Genomic DNA, 18,658 nt, shown 5'->3' with positions numbered 1-18,658 from the left:
CCTGTACACACCTCAGTACACCTGTACACACCTCAGTACACCCGTACACACCTCAGTACACCTGTACACACCTCAGTACACCCGTACACACCTCAGTACACCTGTACACACCTCAGTACACCTGTACACACCTCAGTACACCCGTACACACCTCAGTACACCTCAGTACACACCTCAGTACACCTGTACACACCTCAGTACACCCGTACACACCTCAGTACACCTCAGTACACACCTCAGTACACCTGTACACACCTCAGTACACCTGTACACACCTCAGTACACCCGTACACACCTCAGTACACCTCAGTACACACCTCAGTACACCTGTACACACCTCAGTACACCTGTACACACCTCAGTACACCTCAGTACACACCTCAGTACACCCGTACACACCTCAGTACACCCGTACACACCTCAGTACACCTGTACACACCTCAGTACACCTGTACACACCTCAGTACACCTCAGTACACACCTCAGTACACCCGTACACACCTCAGTACACCTGTACACACCTCAGTACACCTGTACACACCTCAGTACACACCTCAGTACACACCTCAGTACACCTGTACACACCTCAGTACACACCTCAGTACACACCTCAGTACACACCTCAGTACACCTGTACACACCTCAGTACACACCTCAGTACACACCTCAGTACACCTGTACACACCTCAGTACACACCTCAGTACACACCTCAGTACACACCTCAGTACACCTGTACACACCTCAGTACACACCTCAGTACACACCTCAGTACACCTGTACACACCTCAGTACACACCTCAGTACACACCTCAGTACACCTGTACACACCTCAGTACACCTGTACACACCTCAGTACACACCTCAGTACACCTCTGTACACACCTCAGTACACCTCTGTACACACCTCAGTACACACCTCAGTACACCTGTACACACCTCAGTACACCTGTACACACCTCAGTACACACCTCAGTACACCTCTGTACACACCTCAGTACACACCTCAGTACACCTGTACACACCTCAGTACACACCTCAGTACACCTCAGTACACCTGTACACACCTCAGTACACACCTCAGTACACACCTCTGTACACACCTCAGTACACCTGTACACACCTCAGTACACCTGTACACACCTCAGTACACCTGTACACACCTCAGTAAACCTGTACACACCTCAGTATACACCTCAGTACACACCTCAGTACACCTGTACACACCTCAGTACACACCTCAGTACACCTGTACACACCTCAGTACGCACCTCAGTACACATGTACACACCTCAGTATACACCTCAGTACACACCTCAGTACACCTGTACACACCTCAGTAAACCTGTACACACCTCAGTACGCACCTCAGTACACATGTACACACCTCAGTATACACCTCAGTACACACCTCAGTACACCTGTACACACCTCAGTACACCTGTACACACCTCAGTACACCTGTACACACCTAAGTACACCTGTACACACCTCAGTACACCTGTACACACCTCAGTACACCTGTACACACCTAAGTACACCTGTACACACCTAAGTACACCTGTACACACCTCAGTACACATGTACACACCTCAGTACACACCTCAGTACACACCTCAGTACACACCTCAGTGCACATGTACACACCTCAGTACACACCTCAGTACACACCTCAGTACACACCTCAGTACACCAGTACACACCTCAGTACACACCTCAGTACACACCTCAGTACACACCTCAGTACACCAGTACACACCTCAGTGCACACCTCAGTACACACCTCAGTAAACCTGTACACACCTCAGTACACATGTACACACCTCAGTACACACCTCAGTACACATGTACACACCTCAGTAAACCTGTACACACCTCAGTACACACCTCAGTAAACCTGTACACACCTCAGTACACATGTACACACCTCAGTACACACCTCAGTACACATGTACACACCTCAGTAAACCTGTACACACCTCAGTACACATGTACACACCTCAGTACACACCTCAGTACACATGTACACACCTCAGTAAACCTGTACACACCTCAGTACACATGTACACACCTCAGTACACACCTCAGTAAACCTGTACACACCTCAGTACACATGTACACACCTCAGTACACACCTCAGTAAACCTGTACACACCTCAGTACACATGTACACACCTCAGTGCACACCTCAGTACACATGTACACACCTCAGTAAACCTGTACACACCTCAGTACCTCAGTACACACCTCAGTACACACCTCAGTACACATGTACACACCTCAGTACACACCTCAGTACACATGTACACACCTCAGTGCACACCTCAGTACACATGTACACACCTCAGTACCTCAGTACACACCTCAGTACACACCTCAGTACACATGTACACACCTCAGTACACACCTCAGTACACATGTACACACCTCAGTACACATGTACACACCTCAGTACACATGTACACACCTCAGTACACACCTCAGTACACACCTCAGTAAACCTGTACACACCTCAGTACACATGTACACACCTCAGTGCACACCTCAGTACACATGTACACACCTCAGTACCTCAGTACACACCTCAGTACACACCTCAGTACACACCTCAGTACACACCTCAGTAAACCTGTACACACCTCAGTACACATGTACACACCTCAGTGCACACCTCAGTACACATGTACACACCTCAGTACCTCAGTACACACCTCAGTACACACCTCAGTACACATGTACACACCTCAGTACACCTGTACACACCTCAGTGCACATGTACACACCTCAGTACACACCTCAGTACACACCTCAGTACACACCTCCGTACACACCTCAGTACACACCTCAGTACACACCTCAGTACACACCTCAGTACACACCTCAGTACACCTGTACACACCTCAGTACACACCTCAGTACACCTGTACACACCTCAGTACACACCTCAGTACACCTGTACACACCTCAGTACACCTGTACACACCTCAGTACACACCTCAGTGCACATGTACACACCTCAGTGCACATGTACACACCTCAGTACACATGTACACACCTCAGTACACACCTCAGTACACACCTCAGTACACACCTCCGTACACACCTCAGTACACACCTCAGTACACACCTCAGTACACCTGTACACACCTCAGTACACCTGTACACACCTCAGTACACCTCAGTACACACCTCAGTACACCTCAGTACACACCTCAGTACACACCTCAGTACACACCTCAGTACACACCTCCGTACACACCTCCGTACACACCTCAGTACACACCTCAGTACACCTGTACACACCTCAGTACACACCTCAGTACACACCTCAGTACACACCTCAGTACACACCTCAGTACACACCTCAGTACACACCTCCGTACACACCTCAGTACACACCTCAGTACACACCTCGGTACACACCTCAGTACACCTCAGTACACACCTCCGTACACCTGTACACACCTCAGTACACACCTCAGTGCACATGTACACACCTCAGTGCACATGTACACACCTCAGTACACATGTACACACCTCAGTGCACATGTACACACCTCAGTGCACATGTACACACCTCAGTACACACCTCAGTACACACCTCAGTACACACCTCCGTACACACCTCAGTACACACCTCAGTACACACCTCAGTACACCTGTACACACCTCAGTACACACCTCAGTACACCTGTACACACCTCAGTACACACCTCAGTACACCTGTACACACCTCAGTACACACCTCAGTACACCTGTACACACCTCAGTGCACATGTACACACCTCAGTACACATGTACACACCTCAGTACACACCTCAGTACACACCTCAGTACACACCTCCGTACACACCTCAGTACACACCTCAGTACACACCTCAGTACACCTCAGTACACACCTCAGTACACCTGTACACACCTCAGTACACCTCAGTACACACCTCAGTACACCTCAGTACACCTCAGTACACACCTCAGTACACCTCAGTACACACCTCAGTACACCTGTACACACCTCAGTACACACCTCAGTACACACCTCAGTACACCTCAGTACACACCTCAGTACACCTCAGTACACACCTCAGTACACCTCAGTACACACCTCAGTACACCTGTACACACCTCAGTACACCTGTACACACCTCAGTACACCTCAGTACACACCTCAGTACACCTCAGTACACACCTCAGTACACCTCTGTACACACCTCAGTACACCTCTGTACACACCTCAGTACACACCTCCGTACACACCTCAGTACACACCTCCGTACACACCTCAGTACACACCTCAGTACACACCTCAGTACACACCTCAGTACACACCTCAGTACACACCTCCGTACACACCTCCGTACACACCTCAGTACACACCTCAGTACACACCTCAGTACACACCTCCGTACACACCTCAGTACACACCTCAGTACACACCTCAGTACACACCTCAGTACACCTGTACACACCTCCGTACACACCTCAGTACACACCTCAGTACACACCTCGGTACACCTGTACACACCTCAGTACACACCTCAGTACACACCTCAGTACACCTCAGTACACACCTCCGTACACCTGTACACACCTCAGTACACACCTCAGTACACCTGTACACACCTCAGTACACACCTCAGTACACCTGTACACACCTCAGTACACACCTCAGTACACCTGTACACACCTCAGTACACACCTCAGTACACCTGTACACACCTCAGTACACCTGTACACACCTCAGTACACACCTCAGTACACCTGTACACACCTCAGTACACCTGTACACACCTCAGTACACCTGTACACACCTCCGTACACACCTCAGTACACACCTCAGTACACCTGTACACACCTCCGTACACACCTCCGTACACCTGTACACACCTCCGTACACCTGTACACACCTCCGTACACACCTCCGTACACCTGTACACACCTCAGTACACCTGTACACACCTCCGTACACACCTCCGTACACCTGTACACACCTCCGTACACACCTCCGTACACCTGTACACACCTCAGTACACCTGTACACACCTCAGTACACCTGTACACACCTCAGTACACCTGTACACACCTCAGTACACCTGTACACACCTCCGTACACCTGTACACACCTCCGTACACCTGTACACACCTCAGTACACCTGTACACACCTCAGTACACCTGTACACACCTCCGTACACCTGTACACACCTCCGTACACCTGGCCAGTGTTCTGTGAGGCCGTGATTCAGATTCAAAGATTCAAAGGTTTATTATCATATGTGCAGTTAGAAACGTGTTTCCCTGTAAAATGAAATTCTTTACTTTGGTGCCCGCACTGGATGTCCAAATATAATAAAAGATAAGATAAAATAAGCATGCAACAACAATAAATATAGAAATAAAAATATAGAAATCTAGCCTGTGTACATAATGTGCAGTAGTGCGCTACATTAGCTGTCTTTGTGCAGCAGTCAGCAGTATGATGGTTGTGGTTGTGCAAAATTGCAAGTACATTCAGGTAGTCATGGTGGGTAAAAGATACAGTTGCAGTAGGTGACCCCAAGGGGGTCCGTTCAGTCTTTGGCAGAGTTCAGTGATCTGATGGCAGTGGGAAAAAAAGAGTTTTTAAATGGGGTGGTTTTGCACTTCACACTCCTGAACCTGCGTCCTGAGGGCAGAAGTGAGAACAGTCCGTGCTGTGTGGGGTCTCTGATGGAGGCAGCTGGTCTGTGGACTCTCCGTTGGTAGATGCTCTGCAGAGATGGTTGTGGTGTCCTTGTGATCTTAGATGCAGTCTTTACCACTCTCTGCAGGCGTTTGCGCTCTTTCACGGTGGAGCTGCCGTACCTCACAGTGATCGAGGTGGTTAGGATGGATTCGATGACGCAGCTGTAGAAGTTGCTGAGAATCTTGGGTGACATGCCAAATTTCCTCAGCCTCCTCAGGAAGTGCAGCCGCTGCTGAGCCTTCTTTCCCACCTGTGTGGTGTTGGATGTCCAGGTGAGGTCATTACTGATGTCAGTACTGGTGATTAGAGCTCTGTCTCTTTTCCATTTGCCTCCCTTGCTCCCTTAGTTCAGTTCAGCTCAGGTCAGTTCAGAGCTTTATTGCCCCTCCAGGGGGGATTTGATTTGCTGCTGCATGCCAATTATCTTATCTGCGTCTCTCACAATTTTTGTTTTTCACTGGCAGATTTCCATAAAATGAGATTAAGCAAAAAGTTCAAACTGACTCAATAAAAGATCTATAAAACTAAACCATCGAGGTCTTATCAACATTGAAAGAGTTTAGTTTGCGCAGAAAGTATAATCCCTGCAGATTGTTGAGGTATTTAGGTCATGTGTCCAGTTTTTATCAGTTTTCACATGACAACTCCTCGCTCCTCCCCTTTATTCTTTGGTTGCACATTCAGTTTAGCTCTTGGATTACTTTAATAAACTAAATACTTGTTTGTTAACCTTTGAACCGTGTGTTTCCTGCTTTTTGACGCTGGAGATTTTCTCAGACAACACGAGACTTTCTGCACATCAGAGGGTTATCAGCAGACTATCTACAGTAAGCGGTGCTGGACCAGAGCCAGGAAGATCGTGAAGGACCTCAGTCACCCCGACAACAGACTCTTCTCTGTGCTACGCTCTGGGAAACGCTTTCGCACCCTGAAGGCGAACACAGAGAGAAGGAGGAGGCGCTTTTCCCCACAAGCTGTCCGTGCCCTGAATGAGAACAGAGACTAGTCCACAACCTCACTCACACACAACCGGACTGCATTTTTTTGCAGTTTTTGCACATTCTCTCGCTCACACCTCACTCCCGCACATGCACAAACCTGCGGTTTTGCACACACGGTGTACATATCTCCGATTTAACTTGTGCACATACATATATTTACTTTATTTTGTACTCTATTTTATTCTATATGTATATATTTTTAATCTTATTTTGTATTTTAATCTTGCTTATATATTTTGTATATTTTATTTGATATTCTACTATTCTAATTTAGGAATATTTAATTTTACTTTAACTTTCTATTAATGTTACTTTGCTACCTAGTTTATATTTTATAGTTTATAGTTTGTATTTTGTGGACGGCGGTTAAAGGTCATTTCACTGCATGTTGTACCGTGTATAACTATGCATGTGACAAATAAAACTTTGAATCTTGAATCTTAAAACAGTTTTCTCTCAATGAACAGGAGGTAGAAATGAGTTAGACTCACGCAGAAACAGGAGTTGCTGAAGTCTGTCTGAGCCGAACAGCTAGAGAAAAACAACAAAGAAAGAGGAACACTGATCTACTACAGGAACTACTCACTTATGTTTCCTTATGTAACAGCAGAAAAAGATGAGTGGATGAAAAAAAACAGGAAAACAGGCCAGAAACCTCCAGAGAACAAAGAGAAAACTTATCTGACCCCCCTCTTGGGTTTGTTTAACACATCATGTATTCATATTCTGTAGTTCTCCACTGAACATTTTGGTTTATAAACATAACCGGTTAGAACTGGCCTGTACGACAGGAACAGATGAAACTTCTCTTTGTCTGTTGCATTAGATACCCGCCCAGAACGACGCTCACACAACATTGCTCAACGCATTGCTGCAACAAAGTGGTTGGCTGGTCCACGCCGCTGGTAACTGGCCAACAACACTGGGTCGAGTGCGAGTCATAGACCCATACGGGGTGGATAAATGTGAACCGTTTCCAGAGATCAGGGCTCGTTCTGACGGACGCCTAGGGACGCACCGATACCGGTACCGGGCCGATACTATTCTAATATACTCGTACTCGTTAAAGTTAACCGATTCCAGAGATGGGACCAAGTCACACATGTGCAAGTCTCAAATAAGTCCCAAGTCTTAGCTTTCAAGTCTCAAGTAAGTAGTTTACAACATGGGCCAGTTTACAGGAGAAGCTCCAGGGTTTGGTCTGAAAAAGGCCCTCAGTTTTATGTGCCTCAGCCTTCTGGAGCTCTTCTGGTGAACCAAGGCCACCAGGAAACCAAACAAATAAAAAACCGTAAGGCGACACACGCCAGAAGTCATGTCTTCAACATGAAATGATAGTTTTCAGGGGGTTTCTGGTGGTGAGAAACAAGATGGCAGCATAAAGCTCCTGAGTCGATCAGAGAAACTACCCCCCAAAACTAAGAAAGATCTGACAACACTCATTTTTAACCGACCCGAAATGAGTGGGGGTCGAGGGGGGAGGTAAAAAGGGGGAAGGGGTGGGAGAGAACGGGGAAGGGGAAGAAAAGGGGAAGGAAAGAGAGAGAAGGGGGAGGTAAAGAGCATCGGGCCTCATGCAACAACCGTCCGTACGCACAGATTTGTTCTTAAGTCGTGCGTACGAGTGATTTAAGAGAATTTACAGTGATCCAGAGCTGTCGCAGGAGTTTCCTAAAGTAGTCCGCTGTTAGTCCAATCAAGTTTGCTGACTAATGGATTGTATATTTAATCACTTTGAAGGTATCATAAATAAACATATACATTATACCCCATAATGATGCTGACATTATTCTGTTTGACTTAAATTATGCACTAATTGAAGTTTAATCTGACTCTGGACATAACAACATCAATGGGAAGTGTAACCAGCGGCTGACTTTCTGCTTTTGGATGCCTTAGAGCGTCAGGCTGTTGGAAGAGAGCGTGTGTTCCGAGACCGTGTAGATATCCTGGAGACAGACGAATGGCTGACATCGCAAAGGAGTGGGAGAGAAAGGGGATGGAAAAAAAAGGGGAAGGAAAGGGAGAGAATCAAATCAAATCAAATTTATTTATATAGCACATTTCATGTACAAACAGTTCAAAGTGCTTCACATAAAATAAAAGCATTGCAGCAGGGAGTGGAAGAAGCATTAAAATATATAAAAGAATATAAAGAGAAACAAATAAAATCATTTAAATGAATTTAAAAACAAGCAACAGTCCAGATAAGTTCAAAGATAGCGTGCAGATTTCATGCATAGACACATGAGAACAGAAATGTTTTTAACGTGGATTTAAAAATGTCTCCATTTGGTGAAAGTTTAATCTCCACTGGCAGTTTGTTCCACTTGTTTGCAGCATAACAGCTAAATGCTGCTTCTCCATGTTTAGTCTGGACTCTGGACTGGACCAGCTGACCTGAGTCCTTGGATCTAAGAGCTCTGCTGGCTTTATATTCTCTGAACAGATCACAGATGTAAACCATCAGCAGGCTTTTAAAATCTATTCTGTGACTGACTGGAAGCCAGAGTAAAGATTTTAAAGCTGCTGTGTGAGAAGGGGGAAGGTACGGAAGAGTATTAGGGCCAGGCATAAGAAAAAATATTTTTATTTTTTATATTATATATATATAAATAATATTTTATATTATATATATATTAATATTTATATTTATTATATATACTTTATATCAACATGCCTTTTTTCTCGACATTTCGACTTTATTCTCGACAGGCAAAATATAAATATTTTTTCTTATGCCTGGCCCTAATACTCCTCCGCAGGAAGGGAAGGGGGAAGGGAAAAAATCGACACAAACGGATAATGGAATTTGTTGGAATTGTTGAGATATTTCAGAAGGCTTAAGAAAGGAAAACGTTCAGGTAATCTCAGCTGTTTACAAAAGTTTGATGTCATACAAGGAGTCTTCCTCTCTTTATATGAAATAAAAATGAGAAAAGGAGTTAAATGAACAAATAACAGCAGAGCAATGGTTTGTCACGTGTAATCTGGTAAAGTAATAACCAGGTTATGGTATAAAGTAGGACCAAAGAAACATTTATAAGAGAAACTCACACAAATTAAGACTACAGGAAACAGTTTGAATCACTGGACAACAAGGACTCTGATGAATGATGTAAATCTGCTTTGTAACTGTTCAAGAAAAATTCCGATTTAAAAAAAAGAAAATGAGGAACGCTTCACGAATTTGCGTGTCATCCTTGCGCAGGGGCCATGCTAATCTTCTCTGTATCGTTCCAATTTTAGTATATGTGCTACCGGAGTAACACGACGGCTCCAGGGCTCCTGGAGCGTTTTATAGGGCGCTGCGCCTTCAGCCTGCTGACTCACGGTGCCTCCTACAGGGAGGAAAAGGTGCTGAAAACCGTATTTAAAACGGACAAAGAGCAACCAGTGAAGCTAACAGGGAAGCTAACAGCTCAGTTATTTCACTGTTTTAGGTAAGGAAGGCTCAACGTGACCCGGTCCGGTTCTGCTTCCGCTAATTCAGCTTCGTTCTGATCCCCTGAAAGGCGCTGATGCATGATGGGAGATTTATTCAGATTTTATGACGTCATACAGGAAGTCACAGCTGGAAACTCGTTCAGTCTGAAGACGGTAGCTCAACCAAAACCAGGAGCCCATCAGAGCTGAACCAGGACCGGGACCGGGACCGGGACCTGGACCCTGCAACATCCGGCTGTGTGGACAGAAACCTGCCTGTTCTGCTCTGCTCTTTGTTTCACTTCACATCAGTTCCTCATCTGGTCTGCATTTTAAAACGATCTGGATTTCATTTAATCTGTTTCCTGTTGGTTCCCCTGGATAAGAATGTGTTCCGGAAAGTGTTTGGTGTCCAAACTCCCCTTCACCGCCTTTATTTTCCGTTTTATTTTCCGTTTTATTTTCCGTTTTATTTTCCGTTTTAAGTCGGAGGGAAAGAGAAACGGGCTGCAGTTCCACCGACCTGCCGCTAAGCGCCGCTGTCGGAACACCGCAGCATCCGCCTGGAAACCCACAGAAAGTACATAAAACACAGAAATATGCCTTTATTCCACATAAACGAGCTTCGGGTTTCCTTAAGTGACCAAAGTTCTTCTGTCAGACACAAGCAGCCGCTGCAGAACCCCACATAAGCGACCCGGAAGCGGGTTAGAACCGAACCGAACCAACCTGAGCCGAAAAAGAAGAAGAATTGGTTCCATCACGCTTCTTCCATTAAAACTAATGCTCACGTAAACAGATCAATGAGCTTCAAACGCGTCTCTTCCCCCGACGACTCGTCCAGCTCGCGCAGAACCGCGTGCACGAGCGCAGGTGCTGCAGGGGGAAGTTGGGGGTCCCCATCAGCTGTCCTTCAAAACAAACCCTCCCAGCTGGGAGCAAAGCTTCTGTCCCCTGCAGCCAGCGGCGGCTCCTGATCTGTGAAAGCTGCAGCAGGCTGTGCTGTGCGAACCTGTTCTGTTCCCACGCAGGAAACAAAATGTCCAATCATCCAGAAACTCCTCGTCTTCCTGAAATAAACACAACGCAGAGTCACTTTAAAGGACTCTGCAGTTTCCCCCGTTATGTCCAGAAGTTCCATAAAAGTCCATAGGACTGAGGTATATTTGTCTAAGTAGCATCACTTATTGTAATAATTTTTAATTATTTTTTGCATAATTTGCCATTCAGTTAATATTCCACCTTAACCATTATTTATTTATTTTCCTCATATTGTTCCAGGATTCTATGAAATAAGTAAACACATAAGCTCTTAATGATGAGATTCATTCTTTTCTTTTTTTAAACTTTGTTTATTGAACATTTTAAACATAACAAGACAGACACTGTTGGGACAGAATAAAAGTATAAATACAATCTGTAGCAGCAACAATTCTGTCAACTAAGGAGTCAAAATACCTTAAAAAAAAAAGGTTGTCCCATGTAGCATAAAATAAATGAGTGGAACCTCTGAGAGAAAACCTCAACTTTTCTACTTTAAGGTTGTAGAGCACATCTGGCCCCCAGCGGACACGTGAAGGGCAGTGAGAGACTTTCCAGTAAGTAGGGTCAACCTTCCAGCGAGCAGAGTGCTGAATGCTACAGCTTGTTTCAATGCTATCGGCAGGTTAGAAGCAGGGGGGGGGGGGCTGTTTAGTATTTTCATTCTAAAGAATGTAATTAAAATGACAGCATATAAATCCAAGTCAAGTGTTTATTGAAGTTTTGGAAAATATGACTTAGAAAAGCATAACCAGTTGTCAAACATGGTTAAGTGCAGCTTACTTATGTGAGATTTCTCTCTTTTTTAAATATAATACTGCACCATTAACAATGAATGTGTGTTAGCAGGAGTACTACTAACACAGCAGGAGTCCAACAGTTGCAAGCACAGAAATATATCAGGCGATTTCTCTCTTCGGCATATTTATTTAGCAAACAAAAACTGCTCTTCCAGCCGTGCCAATACCAGAGAAGACAAGTGAACCACCAAGTCCAGAACACCCATAAATACACAGGGGATGTGACGTCTAGCCTGACTACGTCATACTCACGATTCTAGTCAGAATGTGAGTCTGATACCGCTCAATAGAGATTTGAGTATGGGGCGTGTTTCAACCGAACCAGGAGAAAAAATGCCTCTTCGCTCAATTGGATAGACCTACAACCAATCAGAGCAACGTAGTATGTGACGTAGATTAAGCAACACACACTTGTTGTAGGAAGGCAAAAACATCTTTTCTATCGATAAAAGCCTTTATCGCATTCCTCTGTTCGTCTTTCAAAACGAATGCAATGTGGAGATCCTGTAGAACAGACTCGATGGCAGAATCTACACGCCCTAGCTCTCCAGCGGCAGCCGTGTTCAGTTCTTTAGTGACGTAGTCGATAATATCCCTGTTGATCATCTGTCCATCATCGTATAAAGCCCGCCCTGGCAATCTGATTGGTCCGACCAATTCTTGGTCGGGCATAATGATTTCCCAACTGAGCAGAGCCAGACCGAACTTCCTGACCAAAACTTTTATGGGCGGGGCTAAGTTCGGCTGGCACCCAGGCTATGTGACGTCACCAATCATATCACATCTCCTATCCAAATCAATAGCACCCCCTTGTGGTGTGGAACAGGTAAGGGGTACAGAACACACATTTGTCAATCATACATATGTCAACAATGTGTCATTATACATTCTGCTATTATTGTCAACATTATATAAAAGGTTTAAATCATTACAAGTCAATGACTGAGCACAAAAGGGTAAGTTATTTAGCTACATCAAATACTACCTGGAATAATAGCCGGGTTGGTGGAGCCCTGGGTTTCATCTTTGCCTCGCAAGGCGAGCCCGAAAATCCCGCAAAATTCTTCCAAACTTCCTTCTCCGCATTAGTACGACGCCTAAAGGGCACTTCTGTCAGAAACACTACCGTGTTGTTGCACTCGCCATCTTCTTCGTAGGATGTTCCCGCGCAGCAGACATATGACGAAAGAAAATATATTGGGAGCAGGATTTTTGAAAAAAACTGACGTACCATTCATGTCAATGGGAGCTTCCTGGTCCAAATTCGACCCTGACAGAAATCGCACAAAATGGGCGTGGCAACACCAGGCGCGACCTTAATCTGATTGGACAGTGACATATACAACCAGTTTGCCTACAGTAGATCAGTCCCGGTTAGCAACTAGATTAAAAAAAAAAACAAAAAAAAAACCTCCGTGTTTGGTAGTGCGTCGCACAAATCGTCGCTATGGAGGAGCCGCCGCTGCGGATGTGACGCAGGAACGAAGGCAGGGCCATTTTATTTACAGAGCACAATTCATACTCAAGGTCATTCAAAGTGCTTCACAGCTACATAAAATCACAAGAAGGCAATAAAATCATTTAAAAATAAATAAATAGATAGATAAATAAATAAAAAAAACATTAAAAATAATCATGGTCGAACGAACCACGTGGTTCTGAACTGGTTCTGGATAATAAAACACGGCTTTATTTTTGCCCTGTTTCCTCCAGCCGACACACCTGCTGACTGAGGTCAGCTCGTTGCCATGGTTACACCTGCTGACTGATGTCAGCTCGTTGCCATGGTTACACCTGCTGACTGATGTCAGCTCGTTGCCATGGTTACACCTGCCTGCAGTGTTCGAATTATCCACCGGGCTTCGGGGGGGTCGGACTTTTTGCGGATCAATTGATGACGTCACACCCCCCCCCCCAAAAAAAAAAAAAAAAAAATCATGATATGCAAACGCAACAACACGTTATCATTTGCAAACTCCCTCATATGAATCAAGTGACCACGTTCGCGGGAAGCACTCGTCTCCGTAAACTCCGTGTTGCCAGATTGGGCTGTTTTGGATGACCGTCTGCGGGTAAAAATGGGTATTGGGCGAGTTTTTCTGTATCTGTATATGGCTCTATGGCCATAGAAATAAATAGAATTCAGTTTAGACTGGTTTAGTCTAGATTTAGTGCCTCCAGGCGGGGTTTGAGCATGTTTGGAAATCATCTGGCAACCCTGCAAAATCCGCGCTGCGCAGGTGAATTCAGCTCAAATCTGCACGCAGCACTGTCAAGTTCAACCACCTAGCCAAAGTTTGTCTCACACACGTTGCTGCAGCAGGACGTTGCTAACTTTCCAGTTAGCAACAAGCACAGCAGCAGAACCAACACATGCAGAATAATACATAAATATTAAACCTAGCAACGACCCAACTTCAAACAGCTGTATGGCTTACCAAAAGCCCACTAGCAAACTAGCAACTAGCCTACATTATGTAGTGCCCATGAGACGCAATCAAGAAATGTTAATCAGCAAAGTGAACCCAATGACGCATACAGAATCAAGCTGTAAATTATCAGACTACAACTGCCAAATTCAACATAGCTTGTAATGTCCGCTGTAAACAGTGTGCGCTTTTCTTGAGATTGAAAAGTGCTATCAGACAGCCCCGTGGTGCTAGTAGTCATGGTATACTGCTAGCTGCTACATGAAATGGCTTCAAACACAGTCAAAATTATGATTAATCCTATATTTGTCACGGCGGACATATGGTAAGGAATCCCATTTTTCCTACCTCTTTGTGGGCATGCTATCCTTTTTGCCTCCTTGCTAGACACAGCTATCCTTGCTTCTTGCTTGGTGGAGTCACACTATCCATTTGCCTTCTTCTAACTTAGTTAAATGATATTATTCCAATTGTGCTTTAAACACATGATAAGCCTTGTACTTTATTTTCTGACATCAAGTATGTTGGTTGGTGTATTCTGGATTAGAGCAGTCCGCCTCTGTCTTTGAACTGAGACTACTTGTGCATGTTGACTCGATGGAAATCTGATGTAGGCTAACTTTTTTTCTCATGGGAGAAAGGGAAGGGCGGTCACCTGTCTTGAATGTTTGTTCAGTGCTTTAAAGTTGAAATAATATTAGTCTGATTTGTTAGTTTCATTTAACAAATCACGGGAAACCTCCACCTTGACACCTTAAATCCGCTCGCATCTCAAACATCTTTTTAACGGGCATCAAAACCCTGCATCTCAGTGCTGCCGATGTTTTGGACTTTGCACGAGCTGCCTGCGAACAGGTGAAACGCCCCAAGAGAGTCCGGCTGCAGACCTGCACTGTGAGGACCCACAGACCTGCGCTGTGAGGACCCACAGACCTGCGCTGTGAGGACCCACAGACCTGCGCTGTCAGGACCCACAGACCTGCGCTGTGAGGACCCACAGACCTGCGCTGTGAGGACCCACAGACCTGCGCTGTGAGGACCCACAGACCTGCGCTGTGAGGACCCACAGACCTGCGCTGTGAGGACCCACAGACCTGCGCTGTGAGGACCCACAGACCTGCGCTGTGAGGACCCACAGACCTGCGCTGTGAGGACCCACAGACCTGCGCTGTGAGGACCCACAGACCTGCACTGTCAGGACCCACAGACCTGCACTGTGAGGACCCACAGACCTGCACTGTGAGGACCGGAAGTTGATTCGAAGCCTTTCAAAATAAAAGCGTGTGTATCGGAAGCACGTATTTTTAAACGATTTTAAACGCTATATTTTTCAAGAGGTCCTCACAAATGAATTAATTAGTTAACAGTACGACATAAAATCTATCAATTCCTGGTCTATTGTTTTTATTTGTATTGTAAGCTTTTGTTTGGTCACTGCACACATTTTCTCTTAGGCTCATATTCATAAGCCAACATCTCACAAGATGCCATAGGCCTATACTGTACATTTTATTGTGTACTATAGAGTAAGTCACTGGTATTTCATTATCATTTCATTTTGACTTTATCGCACTGCTCTTTATATATATATATTTCTTTCAATTAGTTTTTCTGTTGTATTATTCTGTATTTTTATCCTTAACCACCATAAATTTCATGTTTGGTTCTGTCTATGCCAATTATGTTCTTGTGCTGCTGGAACACCTTAGTACCACTAAATAGTACCCTAACTCTTGATATCTACAGTATAATCTTAGTCAAATTATTAAGGGATCAATGAGAAAACATAAAAAGCACACCAAGTCACAACATGATCAAATGTTCTGTAGTGTTTATTCAGTCAAACATTCACAATATGACAAAAAATCTTTGTTTTTGTCGACTACCTGTTCACAAAATATCAACATGTCGTTAATATTGTGAAATATCATTTTGAAAGGCTCCAGGATCGCTTCTCTTTCATCCTCGTCCAGTTCTTCGTTCCACAACCTCCCATACTGTAGAGCAGCCTCTGCCTGTTCCTCTTCCCCCATGCCCAGAACGTCAGGCAGGTCCACTCTGGCAGACAACAGTGGTTTGTTGGCCTCAGCCCACTCTGCTGCATGTCTGCAGTTATGAAGAATGCGATCTTCAACCGAGTCCTATGGAAAAGACAGAAAGAAAGATGTCTGTACTATAGCTGCCACACCAACAGTATCTGACCAATAGATACTGTGCAAAAGCTTACGCCTTCCACTGGTGTGTCCACATCAGCAAGTCTGGCTCTCTTGGAGACCTCTGCCTGCTGCTCTTCTTCCTGAGTACTCAACATATGAATACATGCATTATACATACTTTATACTCTTACCTGAATTTGTAGTCCAGTTTTCTCTGTCCAGTTGCCAGGATTTAGTGACTGGGATAGGTTTCTAAAAGACAGAAAGTGAGGTGTCAGATGTTCTTCACTGCAACCTACATTCCCTTCATTTTCCTTTTACCCTTTTACAAACCAAACCACAACCTGCCAGAAGTTAGTAGCGTTGGCTAATACTTATGAGTACAAACAAACAGACAAATACATTATGCTTACCTTTAAATAAAATGCCACCTTTTGTATGTGCCTCTAAGTGGCTCTGCAGCTTTTGCTGGTTTAAATTGTAGGCACAGAGGGCAGTGAAACAGTTTGCAACATGACGTGCAGCGTTCCATTTTGGGCGTAGTGCCGGCGGTTGTTATTGAAATATGCATCTGTAGGAGACAAATAATGTCGTAATAAGTAGTTTTCACTCGACTTTTACTCACCTCGTCGTCTCCACAGTTGAAATGGGGAACGAAGAATACGTGCGCCTCGCTTGTCGCTTCGGGTCCTGACAGTGCAGGTGACGTCACAGTGCAGGTCTGCAGCCAGACGCCTCTCAAACGCCCGCTGGTGGAACAGTCCATTGAAGGGGTGTTCCAAAACGCATTTTATTTGGTTATTCATAGTACACATTGAAAAATATTAAGTAATAAGACATGTTCAACACCTGATTTTAATAATAGATCAGTTTTTTCAGTACCCCCCAAAAGTGTAATTTAGTCCCATTTGGGGGGTATCAGGTCTCAATCGGGGGGGTCAGACCCCCCGGTACCCCCCGTAATTCGAACACTGCCTGCCTGCAGCGCTCTTATTACTCATATTTTTACTTCTCCCTCCTTCCTGCTGTCCTTGTGTGATCCTCAGACTTTAAAAAAAACAAACTTTATTAACAATTATATTCATAACAAACCTGTTTTAGCCAGGGGAAGAGAAAAAACACAATATATAAAAGTATAAATGTACAAAGAGTATAGAAACATCGTGCATAAAAAAAGCATCCCTGTAAAGAAAAACATGTTAATTCTATAAAACTGTGTTTGTTTTTAAAGCCTTTCTTTAAAGGCATTTCTAAATGATTGATGTCGGTGCTGTGTTGATATAGTTCTTTAAAAAAAAAGTGTAAAATGTGGTTTGCTAAAAATAAAAAAACAAGTTGAACAAAGAAAATGAAATCATTTTCCATTCGGTTATTTTCAAAGATTCATGATCTGACCCTGAGCCACAGAAATCACAAGAGATCCAAATGAAGTTTAAATCTTTCTAAGATTTTTCTGCTGGATATATTTTGTGTATAATTCTGACAGATACTTCCTCCCTCCTTCCTGCTCTCCTTTTCTCTCGGTGTGATCCTCAGACTCCTTTTCTTTTGTTTTATTGCATAATTGAACATAACATATACACAGGAAAATATTACATCACAATAGGACAAAAGGTAGTTACAAAATAAAATATATTTCAATATATTAAATTAGAGATCCATAAACAAAATAAGTGAAAGAAAAAAATAATAAAATAAAAAAATAAGTCAAATAAATGAGCTCATCTACAAATCCATTCTTGGCATTACACCTCGCTACCTCTTTCCCAGGCTGCCCGTAACTTAAGAGCCAATGCCTTCCTCAGTTTATCTATTCCCAAAGGCCGGACTGTCTTTGGACGTGGTGCCTTGCGTTTTGCTGCAGCATACGACTGGAACGCACTTCAACACAGCCTGAAACTGTCTGTCCTCACCCCAATCTCTCCAAAACAAACCTGCTCCAGGCCACAGCTGGTTCCTGCACCTGTTAATATGCCCTCCTGCCACACTGTTTACTGTTTGTCTGTATTTGTTTTGTACTGTATTTATTTATTTTATTATTTTTATTGATTTCTTTGTTGTGTATTTTATATAACCCTATTCTT

General features: G+C 44.3%; 1 protein-coding gene, 1 long non-coding RNA gene and 1 other non-coding gene across 7 annotated transcripts in view; 1 reads left to right on the top strand and 2 right to left on the bottom strand.

The window, feature by feature from the left end:
- The window catches only part of LOC142378179 (mechanosensitive cation channel TMEM63B-like), a 221,053-nt gene that overhangs the window by 129,758 nt on the left and 72,637 nt on the right, over positions 1-18,658 (top strand). The gene's annotated exons all lie outside the window — the stretch shown is intronic.
- LOC142379523 (U6 spliceosomal RNA) lies at positions 9,889-9,994 on the bottom strand. Its single transcript, XR_012769744.1, has one exon. It is a non-coding gene; the product is annotated as a U6 spliceosomal RNA (small nuclear RNA).
- LOC142379182 (uncharacterized) lies at positions 16,165-17,270 on the bottom strand. 2 transcript variants are annotated; one of them, XR_012769651.1, is made up of 3 exons: positions 17,200-17,270; positions 16,646-16,826; positions 16,165-16,559 (listed from the first exon to the last, which is right to left on the bottom strand). It is a non-coding gene; the product is annotated as an uncharacterized LOC142379182 (long non-coding RNA). The 2 variants fall into 2 exon arrangements; XR_012769652.1 differs by having other exon boundaries at positions 16,766-16,826.

Source organism: Odontesthes bonariensis, chromosome 4 (genome assembly GCF_027942865.1).
Source record: "Odontesthes bonariensis isolate fOdoBon6 chromosome 4, fOdoBon6.hap1, whole genome shotgun sequence".
NCBI classification, from domain to species: Eukaryota; Metazoa; Chordata; class Actinopteri; order Atheriniformes; family Atherinopsidae; genus Odontesthes; species Odontesthes bonariensis.
The sequence above is the reverse complement of the archived record's forward strand: the minus strand, read 5'-3'. Positions and strand labels throughout refer to the sequence as shown.